Raw genomic sequence first — 17,977 nt, forward strand, 5'->3', positions numbered from 1 at the left:
AGGAAAAGGAGAAGCCAGAATCCATGATGGATGGAAGCCGACAGTAGTGCCTGTTATAGCTTTGCTACTGCCATGGGTGCTGAATTCACGGGATCCTTTAACATTCAGTCGCTGGGTTGGGGTGAAGGCAAATCAGTAAATCCTTTGAGGAAATAATGAAATGCAGTATCCTAATGTCAGAATGGGAAACAGAGTCAGGCTGGGTGAATGCTGAGCAAGCAGAAGCGTGAATGCCACTGCAGGTCTAGGGGGCCGAGGGATAGAGGTTCAGGGCCCCCTCCCTCCACCCGTCCTTCTTCTCATTTGCTCAGTTTCATGAGTCCTGTTGACCGGGCTGGGAGAACTGAATCCGGGGAGCTCATTTCTAGCCACTGTGTTTGTATACGTCTCCACCCGAAGATGTCTAACCACAGACTTCCTCTCGACTCCTGGCAACAGAGAGAAAACAAAACCACAGCAGCTTTCATTGCTGAAAACACAAAACTGACTCGCTTGCCTAATAAGCCCTGATGGAAGGGTTTTATTTCTGAGAGGAAATGCTGAAGTCTCCAGTCCAAGGAGCCTCTGGTGGGCAGTCAGATCGCCACAGACTGAATGTGATGTCCAGGTGGAAGGCAGCCACTAGCCCAGGGGTCAGGAGCCCAGGGGCAGGGGCCATGTCGCTGACCAGTGGGGCCTGGCCTGACGGACATACCTGCAGAACTGGGCCCTTCACCCAGCCCTGCAATCCTGTTAGTCTCTTCAGCCAATTTTGATTTTGTGGAATCTGTGTATTTTCTTTTCTCTTATTTTCCATGTTATTAATTTCAGCTATTGATTAACTCCCATTTCGAACTTGCTTTTTCTGTTTGCTTTTCTCATTTCTTATGACGTGTCTTCCGGTTTGTACATATTCCCCTGGAGCTGAGCTTTTTTTCCAGATCTCATAGGTTTTTGGAAATAAAATGTTCCACTTTTCATCTCTTTTTAGATGATTTTTAATTTCAGTTTTAATGTTTCTTTTGACCCATGGGGTATCTAGAAGAATGTTTATTAATTTCCAAGTAGTTAAGAATATTTTCAGCCACATTATGTTTTGTATTTAAAATTTTTGGATTATAGTAATTGACTGTGGCCTGTTAAAACCTCCAATTTTAAATTCAAAAAAAATTTCTTTTTCTTGTGTCCAAGTATGTGATCACAGTTTTTAAATGTTCCATGGAGAAGGGAAAGCTGAGCTGGTCAGATTGATACAGAAAAAAAAGTTGAGTTTCAAAGTGTCTTGTTTCTGCAGACACATGGCTCAGTTTGAAATCTCTGTCCCTTATCAGCTGCTGTGCATCTGTCCATGAAGAAGACAGAATTTTTCCGCACTTACTTTCCATCTTTAAAATGGGGACATTCCACCTTCTCACCTTGCTGTGACGATTGTTATGAGATTGTGTATGTAAACATGCCTGGCACAGAGTAGGCACTCACTAAGTAGAAACACTGCTGTTTTTGTTGTTTTGTTATTTTTGCAGAAAGGGAGGAACCTTTTCTGTCTGTGTGTTGAGCTTTATTGCTAACCCAGGACTGTGGTTTATGCTTATAGTGGGACTAGAAGGAAAGAGGAAACGGGTGGCTCAAGGCAGCCGTCGCCCTCCTGTGAGGGGAGCACCTGCAGCCCAGAAGAATGGGGCCACTTGAACCAGGAAGCACAGCCCTCTGTGGGCAAAGCCAGGCTTCAAACCCAGGCCTCAACGGTCCCTCCCCCTCTGCTGGCAGCTGCTCTGGTTTCTCTCTTGAAAGAAGAGACAGTTGACCGAAGGTTGGCCTCTGAAATGCAGGGAGGACTGGAGGCAGTGGTGGGGTGACGACTTCTGGGCTTGTCATGTTACACCGTCATCGTCTGGAAGAGTAACTCCGAGGTCAGGAAGTTCCAAGGCAAGATGCAGAAAAGTCTACATGGTTGGGTGCTTTGGTCATTACTGTTTCTTTGCTCAGTGAGGAGGTGGGGTGAGGGGCGGGGAAGCTGGGCTTGATCTAGGAGAGGGCACCCCAGGAGGTGTCTGCACTCCTCTGGGTCTCACTCCTTCATGCCAATCTGCCATGCTGCCCTAGCCCAGATACTGACCCCAGCAAAGGCTGGTCCTCCCCAGGACCCAGTCTTCGCTGCAGGAGCTATCAGGGGCAGGAGTCTGATGTTATTGACCAGGGTGGCTCAGCTGCATGGATATGCTTATGGAAACTGGAGGGACTAGGGTACAGCTTGAGCTGCACTGTGGAGGCTTAATTAAGAAGTAAGGCAAAACGGGATATGGGGTTGGCTGTACCCACCAGCTGACATCTGAGATGGGCTGGCACTGTGCCCTGGGGGACACAGAAGGCATGGGACCTTCTTTATGGTGGGAGGTTAGGGAGGGGAGGAAATTGCAGGACAGGATTACAAGGTAGAGGGTGGCTGAGTCTTCTTATTGGGGCCAGGGCATTGAGCTTACAAGAAAAGGACCACTTCTTGGTCAAGGATTCCCTGTATCTGGACGCATCATGTAACTATGCTGTGCATGGACCACGAGTGGACAAGGATACAGACACAGCAGCACATATGTGGACATATCTGGGCAGCCGGTCTCTGACCTTAGACATGGTACATGTTGTGGGTAAGGCTTGGGATTACAGGCCGATTCTAGTGGCTCTTCCATATGCAAATTAAAATATACAGCTCCCTCATGATGATTATAAAAATTAAGTCAGTGTGTGCAAAAGTGCTTTCAAAACATCACAAACACAGAAGAAAGTTATGGTGTGTAGAATTTGGTTAGAAATGCTTGCTGATTCTCTCATCTGGCCACAGCCCTTTGTTAGAAGCTGTAGAGGAACCAGGTGCAGTTAGGTCTTGCTGCTGCTGCTGCTAAGTCGCTTCAGTCGTGTCCGACTCTGTGCAACCCCATAGACGGCAGCCCACCAGGCTCCCCTGTCCCTGGGCTTCTCCAGGCAAGAACACTGGAGTGGGTTGCCATGTCCTTCTCCAATGCATGAAAGTGGAAAGTGAAAGTGAAGTCACTCCGTCGTGTCCCACTCTTAGTGACCCCATGGTCTGCAGCCTACCAGGCTCCTCCATCCATGGGATTTTCCAGGCAAGAGTACTGGAGTGGGGTGCCATCGCCTTCTCCGGCAGTTAGGTCTTAGGCTTTCTCAATTGAAACGCTTTACAAACATCATCTTCCCTCCTTCTCCCGTCAACACACTTTAATTATGCACCTAGTATACGCCAGATTTTGGTGAGGAGCTGAATAATCTAGTGATCACTGTATACTAGGGAGAGACATGAGCAAGTGGGTGGGTCTGAAGCCCAGTGTGGCAGCCAGGGACTGTCACAGACAGACGGAGGTGTTCTGTGGGCATGAGGCAGGAGGCCACAGGCAACAAGTCCAGGAAGGCTCCTGGAAAGCTTCAGGTGAAGGGGGACATGGAGGTGGATCTTGATGAAGAAGGCAGAATGAGGAACTGAGTCCTCACAGGGAACCAGGGCAGAAGAAACAGCATGCACGGAGGCACGGAAGTGTGAAACTCGTGTGCACCAGGGCATCAGTGAACCTCGCCCCTCTGAACCTCAGGGCTGTCGTCTCTAAAACAGGGATAGGTGACGAGCATTCTCTTGGGAATCTATGTCCTTGGTTGGAAGGAATAGCCAGAAGGTGGCATGGGTGGGTGGACAGAGGCCAGTTGACACTGAATCTGGCACTGGAGAGACCCAGAGAATAAGTTGTGATCCTAGCCGTTGCAGAGCCCACAGTCTTTTCTTAGAAATCAAGGAAGGAAAATCTGGTCTGAGTTTTGATAAATTAAGCAAGATCAGGAAATATGGGAGGGCAGGGGATGAGCCCTCAGCCCAGCCTGTGAAGTTAGTTTTCCTGGAAGCGATGTGTGCGGAATTAGTGGCCTTCCTGAAAGTCAAGAGGAGATGAGCACAGCAAAGAAGGAAGCACAGGAAAGTCCAGGCAGAGGGAACAGAATCGGCAAAGGCATGGAGGTGAAAACCAAGACACGAAGTAGAAAATGGGGGGTGGGGTGGTGTGGGTGATGGGGCTGCAGGAAGTGGACATGAACGCTGTGTCAGGGAACTTGGACTTTATCCCATATGCAGCAGGGAGCGTTTGAGAATGAGGCACAAGGGAAAGGATTGCTTAGGCTCTGCCACCAGTAAGGCAGTTGTGAGTGGGCCGAGGGGAGGCAGGTTGCAGAAGCCCTAGACGCCAGAATGTCTAGATGGGGCCTAGCATGAGCACCACACAGATTCTGCTCTTCCCCACACAACCCACCCTTGATCCACAGAGGGTGGGGCCCAGGTCCCTGAGAACTCCCTCGCAGGGCGGGATCTTCAGAGCAGCCCTCTGGGAGGATTCTTATTGTTGTTCAGTCACTAAGTTATGTCTGAGTCTTTGTGACCCCCACGGACTGCAGCATACAAGGCTTCCCTGTCCTTCACTATCTCCCAGAGTTTGCTCAAACTCGTGTCCATTGAGTCAGTGATGCCATCCAATCATCTCATTCGCTCTGAGGAAACTCTCCTCGAATCCTGATGGTCTAGCTGGGGCCCCTTGGCTGCAAAGGACTACTGTTTTCTTAAGGAAATTGATGACTTCATGGGAAGGATATGCCCATATTTCCAAAAAAACCCAAGGGTGAAAAATTCATCCCTGCCACTGAGGAACTAGAATCAGGAACTGCAAAGTCATGTCTGTATCTTTCCCGCCTCACTCCCCCAAGCTTCTCTTCCTCTTTTTTCTTTCCATTTCCAGCCAGCTTCCTCTGTTAGCAGGACCACAGAGCTGCCCCAGCTCCTGTTTCCCACTGCCCAGTGTCCCATAGAGGTGGAGGGGAGGATCTGGGTTCTAAACTCCCAGGGGAGTGTCTGATTGGCTGAGATCAGGCAGCAGTCTGGGGACCTCGGGATAATGCCCCCAAAGGGGATATCTCCTGGCAGCATGGCCCCAGAGACCTGCCCCCCATGGGGGTGTTGGGGGTGGTTCTTAGGAGAGGGGTACTGGCCCTGGATTAGCCCTTAAAGGTTGTCTATTCTCTGTAGACCCTTACCTTGGAGACTGGTGGTGGTTTGTTGTTAAGTCATGTCTGACTCTTCTGATCCCATGGACTGTGGCCTGCCAAGTTCCTCTGTCCATGGGATTTCCCAGGCAAGGATACTGGAGTGGGTTGCCATTTCCTTCTCCAGGGAATCTTCCCAACCCAGGAATCAAACCCAGGTCTCCTGCATTGCAGGCAGATTCCTACACTGCAGGCGGATTCTTTAGCAACTGAGCTATGCGGGAAGCCCCACATTCAGTAATGTCAGTCAAAGGGCATTTGGGAAGGGTGCCCTCAAGATACACAGTGGCTGGAATCCACAGAGACTTCAATTTACCTCTTCAGAAAGAGAGACAGAGACAGGGAAAGTAAAACTCAGGAATATGGTCATGTTTGCTACTGAAGTGGATCAACTTAGAAAGATTCTGGGGGAGCTGGTCTTTGGGGTGGGGGCTGAACTCCTCTGCTGCAGGCCTGGAGAGCACATTCAGAGCCCAGGGATGCTGTGGGAAGGGCAGCTTTTGGAGGAAGCTGAGCGGCTTGGACTGGAGGCTAACCAGTGAGTGGCCAGCAGCCTGGGGCTGAGGAGGGGCCTGGGACTTCTGCGGGAGTGGGGACTGGAGAGTTCCTTTGCTTCAGATGCCTCTAGGTTTCACCATGCTCTTGGACCAGAAGCCATTTGATTGTTTTCCCCGAATATGAGGATGCTTTCCCATTTCCCCTTCTTACCTGTTGCCAGAAGCTGGCTTCCTGTGAGTTCTCCTAAATCAAGAGGATCTACAATCATTTTTGTGGAGAAGGGTTTCCTTGAAAAGCCAGGGAGGGCAGCTGTAGCCAATGGGACAGAAAACAGCAGTGGCTGCTGGGGGGTGAACGTGGGCTCCTGTTTCCGCGCTGACAGCCCACCTCCCAGGAGAGGATGTCACAAAGCAGTTAAGCCAGTGGCCTCTGGCCTCTGCATCACCAGGTTCTGCTCCAGCCACTGTTACCTACCAGTTAAGATCTCAGGCAATTTACTTAAGCCTGCCATGTCTCTGTTTTCTCATCTGTGAAATGGGAACAATGAAAGCCCAAAGAGAGGCTGCAGCTTGAGGATTTAATGGGCTTCTAGAAGAAAGCTCTCAGCATGGTGTCTGGATGGACTCAAGGCTGTTAATCATTTCAGGGACTATTGACTCTGCTTTGACACCCAGAGTAGGACCTCAGCCCAGTCCCTTGCAGTTTCTTTGTTGGTTTTCAGTGGACAATTATAATGCATTTGATGTGCTAGCCATCCCTGCCTCCCCAGGATTTTCTGAAAGGACCCCAAGTCTTGCCAGCTCTGGGAATTTACTCCTCCTCTTTTGAGGACAGCTTGGCCAAGATGTCATCACTTCCCAGGCAGCTCCCATCTGCCCTTCTTCATGATAGCTTGCTGTGGACCTGGGAAAGAATAGGCCTCTCCCTCTCCTACTCCCTGGACTTCCTAGGGGGCGCTAGTGGTTAAGAACCCACCTGCCAATGCAGGAGACCTAAGAGATGTGGGTTCGATCCCTGGGTCGGGAAGCTCCCCTGGAGGTAGACATGGCAACCCACTCCAGTATTCTTGCCTGGAGAATCCCGAGGACAGAGGAGCCTGGGGGGCTACAGTCCATAGGTTCACAAACAGTTGGACAAGACTGAAGCAATTTAGCACACACACACATCTCCCACTACCCAGGTTCAGAATCTCAATGAACCTCTGTTAGAGAGAGGCAGCATCCTGCCGTGCGTGACAGTGCATCTCAGAGGTGCCAGTTCAGTGCTCATCTCTACCTGTGTGACCTGGGCTTGTCTGTGCCTCAGTGTCCCTGTGCATCAAATGGGGAAATTACAAAGATTGCTTTTGGCATAGGGCTGTGAGAAGTTGAAACATACAATACCAAGATACCTCCACGTGGTACCTAGGAAGGGCTTGCTAAAGGTTGGCTGTTTCTATAACAGACTCTTCAAAAATGAATTTTAATGGCTGTGGCATCTTCCATTGTGTAGGTAGATCATGATTTATCTAACGACCCCCTTGTTGCTGGGCATTTAGACTGTTTCCAATCTTTCCCTCTTATAAATAATGCTGCAGTGAACATCTTGCATATAAATCTTTCTGTTTATCTCTGATTGCTTCCTTAGAAGAACTTCCCAAGTATTGCTTGTCTTAGAACAAAGTCCTGTCCCCCCGTGACTTTTCAATGATGCCCTTTGAAATAAAAGTAAGCCTATTTTCCTTCAGAGAAAGAAACATATGGAACACATTAACCAAGAGGTGGTTCAGGAGGAAGGTAAAAATCGGTTCAAGATGGGTTTGGATCCATTCAGAATGTCTGACACACAGTCAGTTATAAAGCACCCCTTGAGCCCCCTTCCCAGAGGAGAGGCAGCGTCTTGATCCTCGGGGACCACTGCTTTCTTTCTTTGAGGCAATTCCAAGGGGCTTTGATGTTTTCGGCATTGGAAAGGCAGCAATGACAAATAAATGAAGCCAGCGTCTGTGGGCAGTACAGGACTCCTCCAGCCAGTAGGGGGCGATTATCATCTATCTGCCAGCCAGTTGGGCCTTAGTGGATGGCTTGCTAAGGAGGACTGGCTTTGTTGTTCTCAAAACTTCGGCTTACATTTTATGTTTTGCCTGCTTTTCTTCCCTTCCTCCCCCCTCTGCACTTTTCAGATTCACTTTGGGTTCCCATCTATTCGCCCATTCATTTGGGAGAAATCCCTTGTGTGCTTCCCCTTGGCCAGACATCAAGATGGTTTTCAGACACTTAAGCCCTAAACACATGTTTTGGAAGTATGTTTGGTAAGTTCCTGAACATATCAAACTTGCTGAAGTTCACCCATATTCTGTATTAAGTATATTTTTTTATGTTTAAAAAAATTATTTTTCTAATCTTGCTTTTGAAATTATTTGGCCACAGTAATTCATTCAATTTACACTTGGCTTTGATTTCTCAGCAATGATCGAGGTACTCAAGAATTCTTGCAAAGTGAGAAAATCTAACCTACACATCGTTGTCAAATATAACAAAATTTTTATGAATACTCAATGAAACCATTAATGAGGTTGATGTAATGTTTTGTTTGGTAGATGTTTCGTTAAACTTTTCTATTGTTTTCATTATTCGTTTCTATTGCAAAGTTTTCCCTTCAGGTCTTGGATCCAATCCAATTTTGTTTTGGGTATTAAACTCTCTGAGAGATCTCTCAGAAGTTCTCAGGCCCTGTGGTGCCTGGTGGCTAGCAGAGTCCGTGCAGTTTTCAGAGTTCCCAGGCCTTTGAGTGACAGATGAACTACTGTCACAAAAGAGTGAAGTATTGATGTATAGGAAAGTATCATCTCCCCTAAGTCTACTTGAAGCAGGAGGGGGTCACTGAAGATTTTAGGGGTGAGACATGGCCCAATCCAGAATGTCAATAGCAAACAGGAGTTTTCTAAGCAGAAAGGAGGAACTGTAGGCAGAGGAAACAGCACATTCAAAGAGACTGGCCTGGGAAAGGACCAAGCAGTGAACACTTGGTGGTTGGGACTTAGCTGACCACCCAGCTCAGCCGACACTCATCTCTAGGCCCTTCTTGCTCAGACCAGCAGCATTGGTATCATCTGGGAGCTTGTCAGGAAGTGCAGTTTCAGTCCCCCCACCCCACCCCATCTAGGACCCTCGAATCAGAACCTCCATCTTGATGGTATTCCCGGTGATCCACGACCACACCAAGATCTGAGAAGCTGGCTGTAGTGTCAGCTGGATCAGAAACAGAACTCCTGCAGGGATTGGAGGTGTGGGAGATAGGAGGTCTTGGAGAGGTGGCTGGCCTGGGGAACTGTAGCCTGAATCGAGCTGTACTGGTGCTTCCAGTTGTTTTCAAGTCTGGCCTGAAAGTTCATGTCTGAAAGCCCGGTTTCCTTGTTGGAGGGTTTTCCACTTAAGAGATTTCCACCCACTGGGTCTCCACTGCCCCTTCCATTGGCTGTCGCTCCAGACAGCCTGTCTTGCCTTCTGGCTGCTGGGCCAGCGTCCCACTGATTACCTAATAGACTGTACATTGTGTGCATAATTTATTTCTGGGAATAACTGATCACATTAGGATGAGTGAGGGGAGGTATTAGCAAGAGAAGGGAGAATAGGCATCGATCACCAGGGGAAGAAAACCTGCTATGAACAGTTAATTAGATGTTTCTCTGATGTAGCTCTTTCAGCATAACTGTCTCTCTGGATGTTGTTGGTTGACCACCTCCCTCTCTTGCCCCTACACATGTCTGGGCTTTCAGATATGTGAGGAATAGTGGAAAGAGCTCTGGACTGAGCCAGAAAACTCGACTTCTAGACCAGGTGGTCTTAGGCCAATCACTTCTCTTGGAGGACTGGATTTGAATTGACTATAAAACGAGAAGGACTGGATCCATGGTTTCCAAACAAGGCGAATATCAGAATCACCAAAGATACTTACAAATATAGTTTCCAATGTTGCATCTCCCCAGTGCTGATACAGTAGGTACAGGGGGAGGCCAGGAACCTGTGTTGTAACAAGCATCTCATATAACACTGACACGGCTGGTCCAATGGGCAACTGGGAACCACTGGGTTGGAAAGATAAACTCAAAGCTCCTGTCCAGCTGTGACATTTTAGATTGTTGGTAAGGATGCATTTTCCCATAACTGCTTACAAAGCAACAGTATAGTCTTGTGGAAAAAGAGGTGAGAAAGGCAAGAGGCCCATCTTCTTCTCTTGACTCTGTCACTAATTCACTACCTGATAACACTTCCTCCTTGAGCCTCACTTAACCCACCCACACACCCACTGGCAATGCCATAGTGCTTTTATCTGAGCACCTGGGGAGATTTTAAAAGCACAGCTGCCAGGCCCTCTGTTTCAATACATCCGGGGTATCTCAGGATGGTGTATGTTTAAAGGCTGCCAGGTAATTCTAAAGATCAGTCAGCTTGGTAAGCCAATGACTTGTCCAAAGGCATTGCTTAGCAGGACAACTGGTGCATCATGACAGAGGGCTGGATCCAGTTCAAGGAGGCCACCACCATGTTGACAGGAAGCATGGAATGTGAAGAGACCCAGGCAGATCCTCACTCATCATTTGGCCTCCAAGTGAGCCTGGATGAATCCTGCCAGTGGAGCACTCCATGGTGGTGCTCCAGAACGAACAGAAGACTTGTGTTCAATCCTGGGGCTGTCACTCACAGGGTAGCCCTCGGGCAAGTCACAGGAGCAACCTGTAAAATGGAGTCAATGGTAACTCCATCCTCCCAGACCAGTTGGAAAGATTAAACTGAACAACTTGGAGGCTGTGCTCTGGGAGTGGCCATGCTCTGCGCAGACTGTCCACCGCCTCCCAGCTGCCCTCTGGCCACTTGCACTGGGACCAGTTGGAACCAACCTAATGGAGTGTTAATCTCTCCCCCTGCCACTGAAAGCATGACCTGGAGAGGGTCTGCTGGTGCACTGGGCCAGGAGGCCAAGGTCCAGTGAGGAAACAGACTCCAAGCTATTGGTCCAGGTGGTCATTTCTGGAATTAATCCTCACAGCCAGCTGCCTTGCCCAGTGCTTTTGTTTTCTCCAACCTTTTGGAGCCTTGTTCGGTACCCCTGGTTGGTCAGCAGGGGTCTGAATGTTGGTTAGCCAGTGAGACTGAAATCAGGTCCAATGGGGATGACGTTTCCACATCTGTCAACTTTCCCTCCATCCTCTTCCCCCATCACCTGAATGCAGGGCACCTCCAAGGGACCATCTCCTCAGAGCTCTTAAGATATATTAAGCTCTTAAGATATATTAAAATCAGATCATTGATGTGGACTGGCTTCCCCTTCTCACTGAATAAGATGCAAACTGGTGTGGATGGAATATCCTGGAATGTCTGGTCCGTCATGGGTCAGGGCAGCATCCAACTGATACTTCCTCCCCTGGTTTACATGATGACCTGCACGACCCGGCCATCTACTTCTCAACTCATGTCTCACCACCCACCCTTACGCACTTTGTGAGGCAGAAAAATGCCATGTGTTCTCCTAACCTGTTTATTATCCTGCTTGTCATGTAGCTGGACTCTACCCTCAGTCCCTCTGCAGTCGGGCAGCGCCATGCACTTCAGTTCTGGTGAATGGAATATGAGTGGAGATGACATACACCACCTCCAGGCTTGGCCTCCAGAGTGTACCAGGAGCTTTTCCTCTTTGCTCTTGGCTGCAACTGGAAGATGCGGTGGACAATTCCAAGAAGACCCTAGCGCAAGGATCCCCAACCTCTGGGATCTAATGCCTGATGATCTCAGGTGGATCTGATGTTAATAATAATAGAAATAAAGTACACAATAACTAGATAAAGTGTGCTTGAATCATCCCCAAACCATCCACCTCACCCTCGGTTCATTGGAAAAATTTATCTTCCACAAAACTGGTCCCTGGTGCCCCAAAGTTTGGGGACTGCTATCCTAGAGTACAGCAGAACAGCTAACTAGGAGTTTAGGTTTTGAAACACTGAAAGACTACCTACCTGATGGGCTCTGACAAGGAGGAGGAATGAACTTTTACTGGCTGAAATCACTAAGATTTGGGCTTACTAGTGCTCTATGGAGAAGGCAATGGCACCCCACTCCAGTACTCTTGCCTGGAAAATCCCATGGAAAGAGGAGCCTGGTGGGCTGCAGTCCATGGGGTCGCTAAGAGTCGGACATAACTGAGTGACTTCACTTTCACTTTTCACTTTCATGCACTGGAGAAGGAAATGGCAACCCACTCCAGTGTTCTTGCCTGGAGAATCCCAGGGACGGGGGAGCCTGGTGGGCTGCCGTCTATGGGGTTGCACAGAGTCGGACACGACTGAATCGACTTAGCAGCAGCAGATGTGCTCTAGCAACTAGCACCATTCACCCTGACTAATGGCCTGTGCTCGGCGCCTGAAATGTGTTAAGATTCACTCTGCTTCTCCCATACTGTTCCCCTTGCTCGGAACGCTTTTCTCTATTACTCCTCACATGATTTCTCGTTAGCCTCTAGATTTTCATTTAAAAGTCACCATGCAACTCTTTATCCTATATCTGAGTTCTTGTCTATTTTTTTAAATAGAATTTTTACAACCTGTGTTTTGTTAAAAATTTTGTCTTTCTTGAGTGTTTTCCCCCCTAGAATGTAAGCCCCCAAGGGCATGAATCAAGTCTGTCTCATTCCCCTTCGTATATCCTATGCCAAATAATGTGTCTGACAGAAAACAGTCACTTAACAACTATTAGCTGATGGATTAAATGAATGAATCAACCAATTATGTACGATTCAGTTCAGTTCAATTCAAATATTTACTGGATACTAACTTTGTGCAAGGAACATATAATGCAGTCTCTACTCAATTGTCATTAAATCCCAGTGGGTAGGTAAGTTTATTATCCCAACTTCATATAGAAGGATCAAGAGGCGGTGCTAGCAACCATACACCATCACATTCTGGAAAGGTAGGCACCATTAGCTGCATTTTATAAAAGGAAAAACTCATGCTCAGACAGACCAAGTCTCTTCCCCAGGGTCACGCATCTAATGAGGTCATGGAGCTGGGCTTGAAACCCTTGCCCAGGGGGAGGGGATGGGGGAGAATGGGGACGCTCCTTCTCTTATATTCTTTCTGAAGTCTGACAGCCTCATTAGAAATCCCCAGGGAGTATCCCAAAAGTGGGTAGAAACAGAGACAAGGAATATCTCTAGAGTCCTGTGAGTTTAGTTTGCAAATGTGGTTTCATTTCAAATGCAGGACCATTTCTCCCGCTGAGATGCCTCGGATTGGGGGGTGCCGTTTTGCATCCGGGGAATGCAGTTTCTGTGGCACGTCCGAGCCTGGCTGGGCTGACCACCACGGAGAAGCTGGGGCCAGGAGTGCCCAGCTTCACGTGGAGAGAGCAGCCGGAGAAGCTGATAGGCAGAGAAAAATCTGTGATTAATTATGGCAGATGAAAGTATGAAGTAATGGATCCTTTCTGAGGGCTGTGCGAGCTGAAGCGTCTCGCTCTCTGAAACCATTTGGAGACGGCGAACCCCTTCTGAAACCAGCACTAAACTTGAAGGGCCGCAAGTTCTGTGACTTGGCGGGCTGGGGATTGGATGGCGGCTTGAACTCATGAATTTTCTGGGGTGGGAGCTAATTAGGGTACAATTTTTCAATTACGGAACACTGAGTGAGCATCTCCCTGGTCCCCCCCACACCATCCCTCAATGGCTAAACTCTATTTGTCCATTTTCCTTTATTTCTTAATCATTTGATAATATGACAGCAATTATTTGTCATTTGGAAGAGAAAATCGCCACGGAATTATTGTTTGCCTCTTGAAACCCCAGCTCTTCTGCCGAGATGGTGACGTTTGATAAATGTTGGGCATGCCCGCCGCCCCTTCCCCACCCCCAACCCAGGGTTGGTGTGGCAACCGGAAAACATTAGCCTGTGACTCGGGCCTGCTCTGATTCAAACGCCATTTGCACAAAAGCTTGGAAAAGAGCAGGATCGAATTTAAAAGCTCCGCAGCCTAGAGCGCCGGGCCCACCCACGTCACCTAGGTTGAGATTATGGCACATTTGCTTTGAGAAATTTGGTCATTTCTCTGAGCTAACAAGCCAGCCTCAGGATCAGGAATGCGAAACAGAAATGGAGAGAAAAGAAAAAAAAGGCAAAGAAAAGAGCAACACCGTCCACCCCCGACCAGAAACAGGCAAACTTAAATGACTTTGTTTAAATGTCATGGTACTCTCAGCACCCTGTTCTCATATATATGCAAGTTAATTAAATGGAAAAATGTCAAATTAGTTGCTTAAAATATTAATAGCAGGAATCATCCCAGATTTTAGAGCAGGCAGAATCAAGAAATGGAAGCTTTTGGGGCTTAACCGTTTTCTTGGTCATCCTCTCATGAAATAAGGGTGTTGATCATCCACGAAGAGCTTGGTGACTCTAAAAGGTTTGGTGGGCTTCCGGACTGGAACTTTCCAGTGGGTTTGTAACCTACCATTGCCTCTGGTCCTCAGGACTCCCCAGGGGGCATTTATTTATCTGCTTTGCATAGGGGTTTTGAGGTCCCTGGAAACCCAATGATTATGAATATGTCCTTATGTTCTGGAGTTTGGGTAATTTGCCATTTTTTCTTTAGGTTTCTGAAGGGTATTTTGGTTTAAGGAGCCCACTAAAATGCAAAATAGGAACTGATTGCACAAAAAGGGGTGCCAGTGTTCTCCTTGCCAAATGTTGCTTCGGTACCAATGGGGTCCAGAGCCTGGGCTGAACAGAACGGTGGGAAAAGGGAGAGTCACAGATGTGAGGGTTTTGAATGTGGTAGGGAGAGGCCCTGGGGCACTTGATCCAGTCTTGTATTAGCACAGGGGGAAGACAAAGCCCCAGGAAAACAAGGACTATTCCCAAAGCCACACAGCTATTGAGTGGTGAGTCAGGCTCATTAACCCCTGCAATCCCGTTCCTGCTCACCTCCCCCTGGGTCTTCCATAAGTTAGGAGAGGACAGGACAGAGAGACGAAGGACAGTGCACGCTGCGTGCCTAACACTGCAGAAGGAAAAACCGAGGGTACAAAGCGGGGATGCGGGTGTCAGGGAGCTTTTACCTCCACCAGCCAAAGAGCATTTTCTGTCCACCATGGCAGCCTGCTGTTAGTTTCTCTCTGCTTCAGCCCAGGCAGGCAAGGAAGGCAAATGCCATTTATTTAGAAGTTATGGCTAGTCCCTATATAACACACTCAAAATTATTTCCTATAATTCAGTCAGTTCAACTCTGACAGATGACGTTATTGCTATTTACAGGCTAGGAGAGAAGACCACCAAGCAAAGAAAGCGGCTGAACTGAACCTGTAGGAATTTATAATCCTATAGTAGGTACTGGGGTACCCGTTTATCAATAACTGCAGATTAGCGACAGAACTGGTAAATAATCGAGGAAGGCCCAATTTCCAAAACTGGCATCCTCAGGAGAAGGGAGGAGATATTCTGAGATGTGGAAAAAAAATTCAATTAATTTAGGGAAAACCTACACATTCTTACGTAGGGTCTGCCCCAGTGGCTCAGACAGTAAATAATCTGCCTGCAATGCAAGAAACCCAGGTTTGACCCCTGGCTCAGGAAGATTCCTGAAGAAGGAAATGGCAACCCGCTCCAGTATTCTTGCCTGGAGAATCCCATGGACAGAGGAGCCTGGCAGGCTACAGTCTGTGGGACTGCAAAGAGCTGGACATAGCTGAGGGACTAACACCTCACTTTCATATATTCTTAGCCTTTTTTATATCATTCAGGGTGATGAACTGAGTAACACCCCCAAATGACCCACATCCTACACTTCAGGATTTATGACAGTCACCTCGTACGGCAAAAAGGACTTTGCAGATGTGATGAGGTTAAGAATCTTGAGATGGGAAGATGATTCTGAATTATTCAGGTGGCCCCAATGTCACAGCAAGGGTCCCTATGAGAGGGAGGAAAGAAGATCAGCATGAGGAGGAGATGTCGTGACAGAAGCAGAAACTGGAGTGGTGGACTTTGAAGGTGGAAAGAGGGGCCATGAGCCAAGGAATATAGGTGACCGCTAGAAGCTGAAAAAGGCAAGCAAGGGGTTCTCTTTTGGGGGTCTCCAGAAGCAACCAGTCCAGACGACACCTTGACTTGACCAGTGAGACTGATGGATTTCTGACCTCCAGAGCTATAAGAGAATAAATGTGTGCTGCTTTTAGCTACTCAGTGTGTGATATTTGTTACAGTAGCAGTAGGAAATTCATAGAGTCAGTTACAGATAAGTAACCAACCATCTCAATTCTGCTTTCTCTTCCCCAGGCCTAGGGGCTGCCTGGAGTTGCTCTGGTTCTGATCGGAGCCAGTTTTTATTTTTTTGTTTCTTAATTAAAGTATAGTTGATTTACAACATTGTATTAGTTTCTGGTGTATAGCGAAGTTTTATCTCTCTATATTCTTTTTCATATTCTCTTCCATTATGGTTTATTACAGAATATTGAGGAGCTTTCTTGGTAGCTCAGATGGTAAAGAATCTGCCTGCAATGTGGGAGACCCAGGTTTGATCCCTGGGTTGGGAAGATCTCATAGAATATTGAATATAGTTCCATGCGCTTTACAGTGGGACCCCGTTACTTACCTGTTTTACGATAGTAGCTTGTATCTGTTAATACATACTCCTAATTTATCCTTCTCCACTCTCCTTCCCTTCTGGTAACCATAAGTTTGTTTTCTATGTCTGTGAGCCTGTTTCTGTTTTGTATGTAAGCTCATTTGTGTCATATTTTAGATTCCACATGTAAGGGAAACTTAATATATGGTGTTTGTCCTTCTGACTTGCTTTACTTTGTATGATAATCTCTAGGTGCATTTATGTTGCTGTAAATAGCATTATTTCATTCTTTTTTACGGCTGAGTAGTATTTGATTGTATATATGTACCACAGCTTCTCTTATCTGTTGATGGACATTTAGGTTGCTTCCATGTCTGGCTGTTGTAAATAGTGCTGAACAGCTTGCTTTTAAGTCTCTCCACCAGCTACCTTCTGGGATAGCAGGTGCCAGGGCTGTGCTCTTTTCATGGCAGTGGTGAAAACTGGAGAGAAAGCCAGCAGACACTTGCCACGCCTGTTTCCATTTCAGCTCTGAGACACCCCACTTCCACCCACCCTCCACCGGCCAGAGTCAGTCATGTGACGAAGGTGAACATCAGTGAGAACTAGAAATATACATGGCTTAATCTAGTGGGAAATGCTGCAAGGTCATATGTCAAAGGGCAAGGACATATGATTCCAAGATTGGGAGGGTATAGTAAAAAGTTGGGACCTGCCACACTTGGAAACCCTACATGAACCTGGTGTGAGCTCTGAGAAGCTCCGAGTAAACCAGCCTGTCTAGCTCTGTTAATACAGGGTCCTGCAAACTTCTTTGAGCACAGACTCCTCCTTCTCCATTTTACAGGAGTAATGCTTTGTCACGGACTCATGGAGACAATTCATCTTCAGAAGTTCAAGGGAGGGTAAGGCAATGGACTTGACTGAGTCCAGAAGAACAGATTCAGCAGTCAATGAGGTGTTCCCCACGGCAGAGCAAAATTGAAAAGTTTTCATATGAGTTAAAGTCCTTTTCCTTAAGGGGTTCTTTCTCGTGAGAATCTCATCAAATCCTCCATTTCCCCATGGACCAGAAGAACCCAGCATGATATCTGTGTGTCGAAAGAACACAACTGTCTTGGAGTCTGTTCTTCACTAGCCCAAGGGCTTATCCGAAGTGCCTCAAAAGCATTCCCAGGCAGCCTCCAAGGCCTGGGGCATCTCCTGCCAGCTCGGCTTCCTGCAAACATGCGTGGATTGGAAACGGACAGATAGAGGTGAGTGGGACAGGTTTCCTACCAAAGTCTGATCATCTCAGGCCTGCCACTAGAGGTTCTCCTGGAACGCAGATGTGCACCCAGTCTCTCTTCCTGTGAGGGGTGTAGGCATCTAAGCTAGGCACAAGCTGAGGAGCGGACGTGTGGTCCCCAGCATGGATGCTTCAACTCTGACTCGTGCTGTTGAACAGAGAACACCCAGCGGGGCATCTCACACCTACTCCGGGAGGCACCCAGAGCAATAGAGTGAGGCCTCAGACACACGTTGGGGGTCGGGGGGGGGGTGGCTCTCCCTTCCTCTGAGAGACAAGGGTGAGGAGGACACGCTCTCCCTGAGCCCTGCCTGTCTCTCTCTGCTGCGAGGCACCGTGGCCCTGCCCAGGGAGGCCCGGGCCCTCTGTGGGACGGTGACTTATTTGACATACTTAATTAGCCTATTTCCATGTAACATGTTTTAACGGAGGCCATTACAGCCTAATAAAAGGAAACAATAGTACCATAAATCCCAAGATCAATAGAAGGGAAAGTAGCGAGGCTGGAAGCGGCTTCCTCTGAAAGACCCAG

The sequence above is a fragment of the Bos mutus genome, chromosome 10, assembly GCF_027580195.1.
Source record: "Bos mutus isolate GX-2022 chromosome 10, NWIPB_WYAK_1.1, whole genome shotgun sequence".
NCBI lineage: Eukaryota > Metazoa > Chordata > Mammalia > Artiodactyla > Bovidae > Bos > Bos mutus.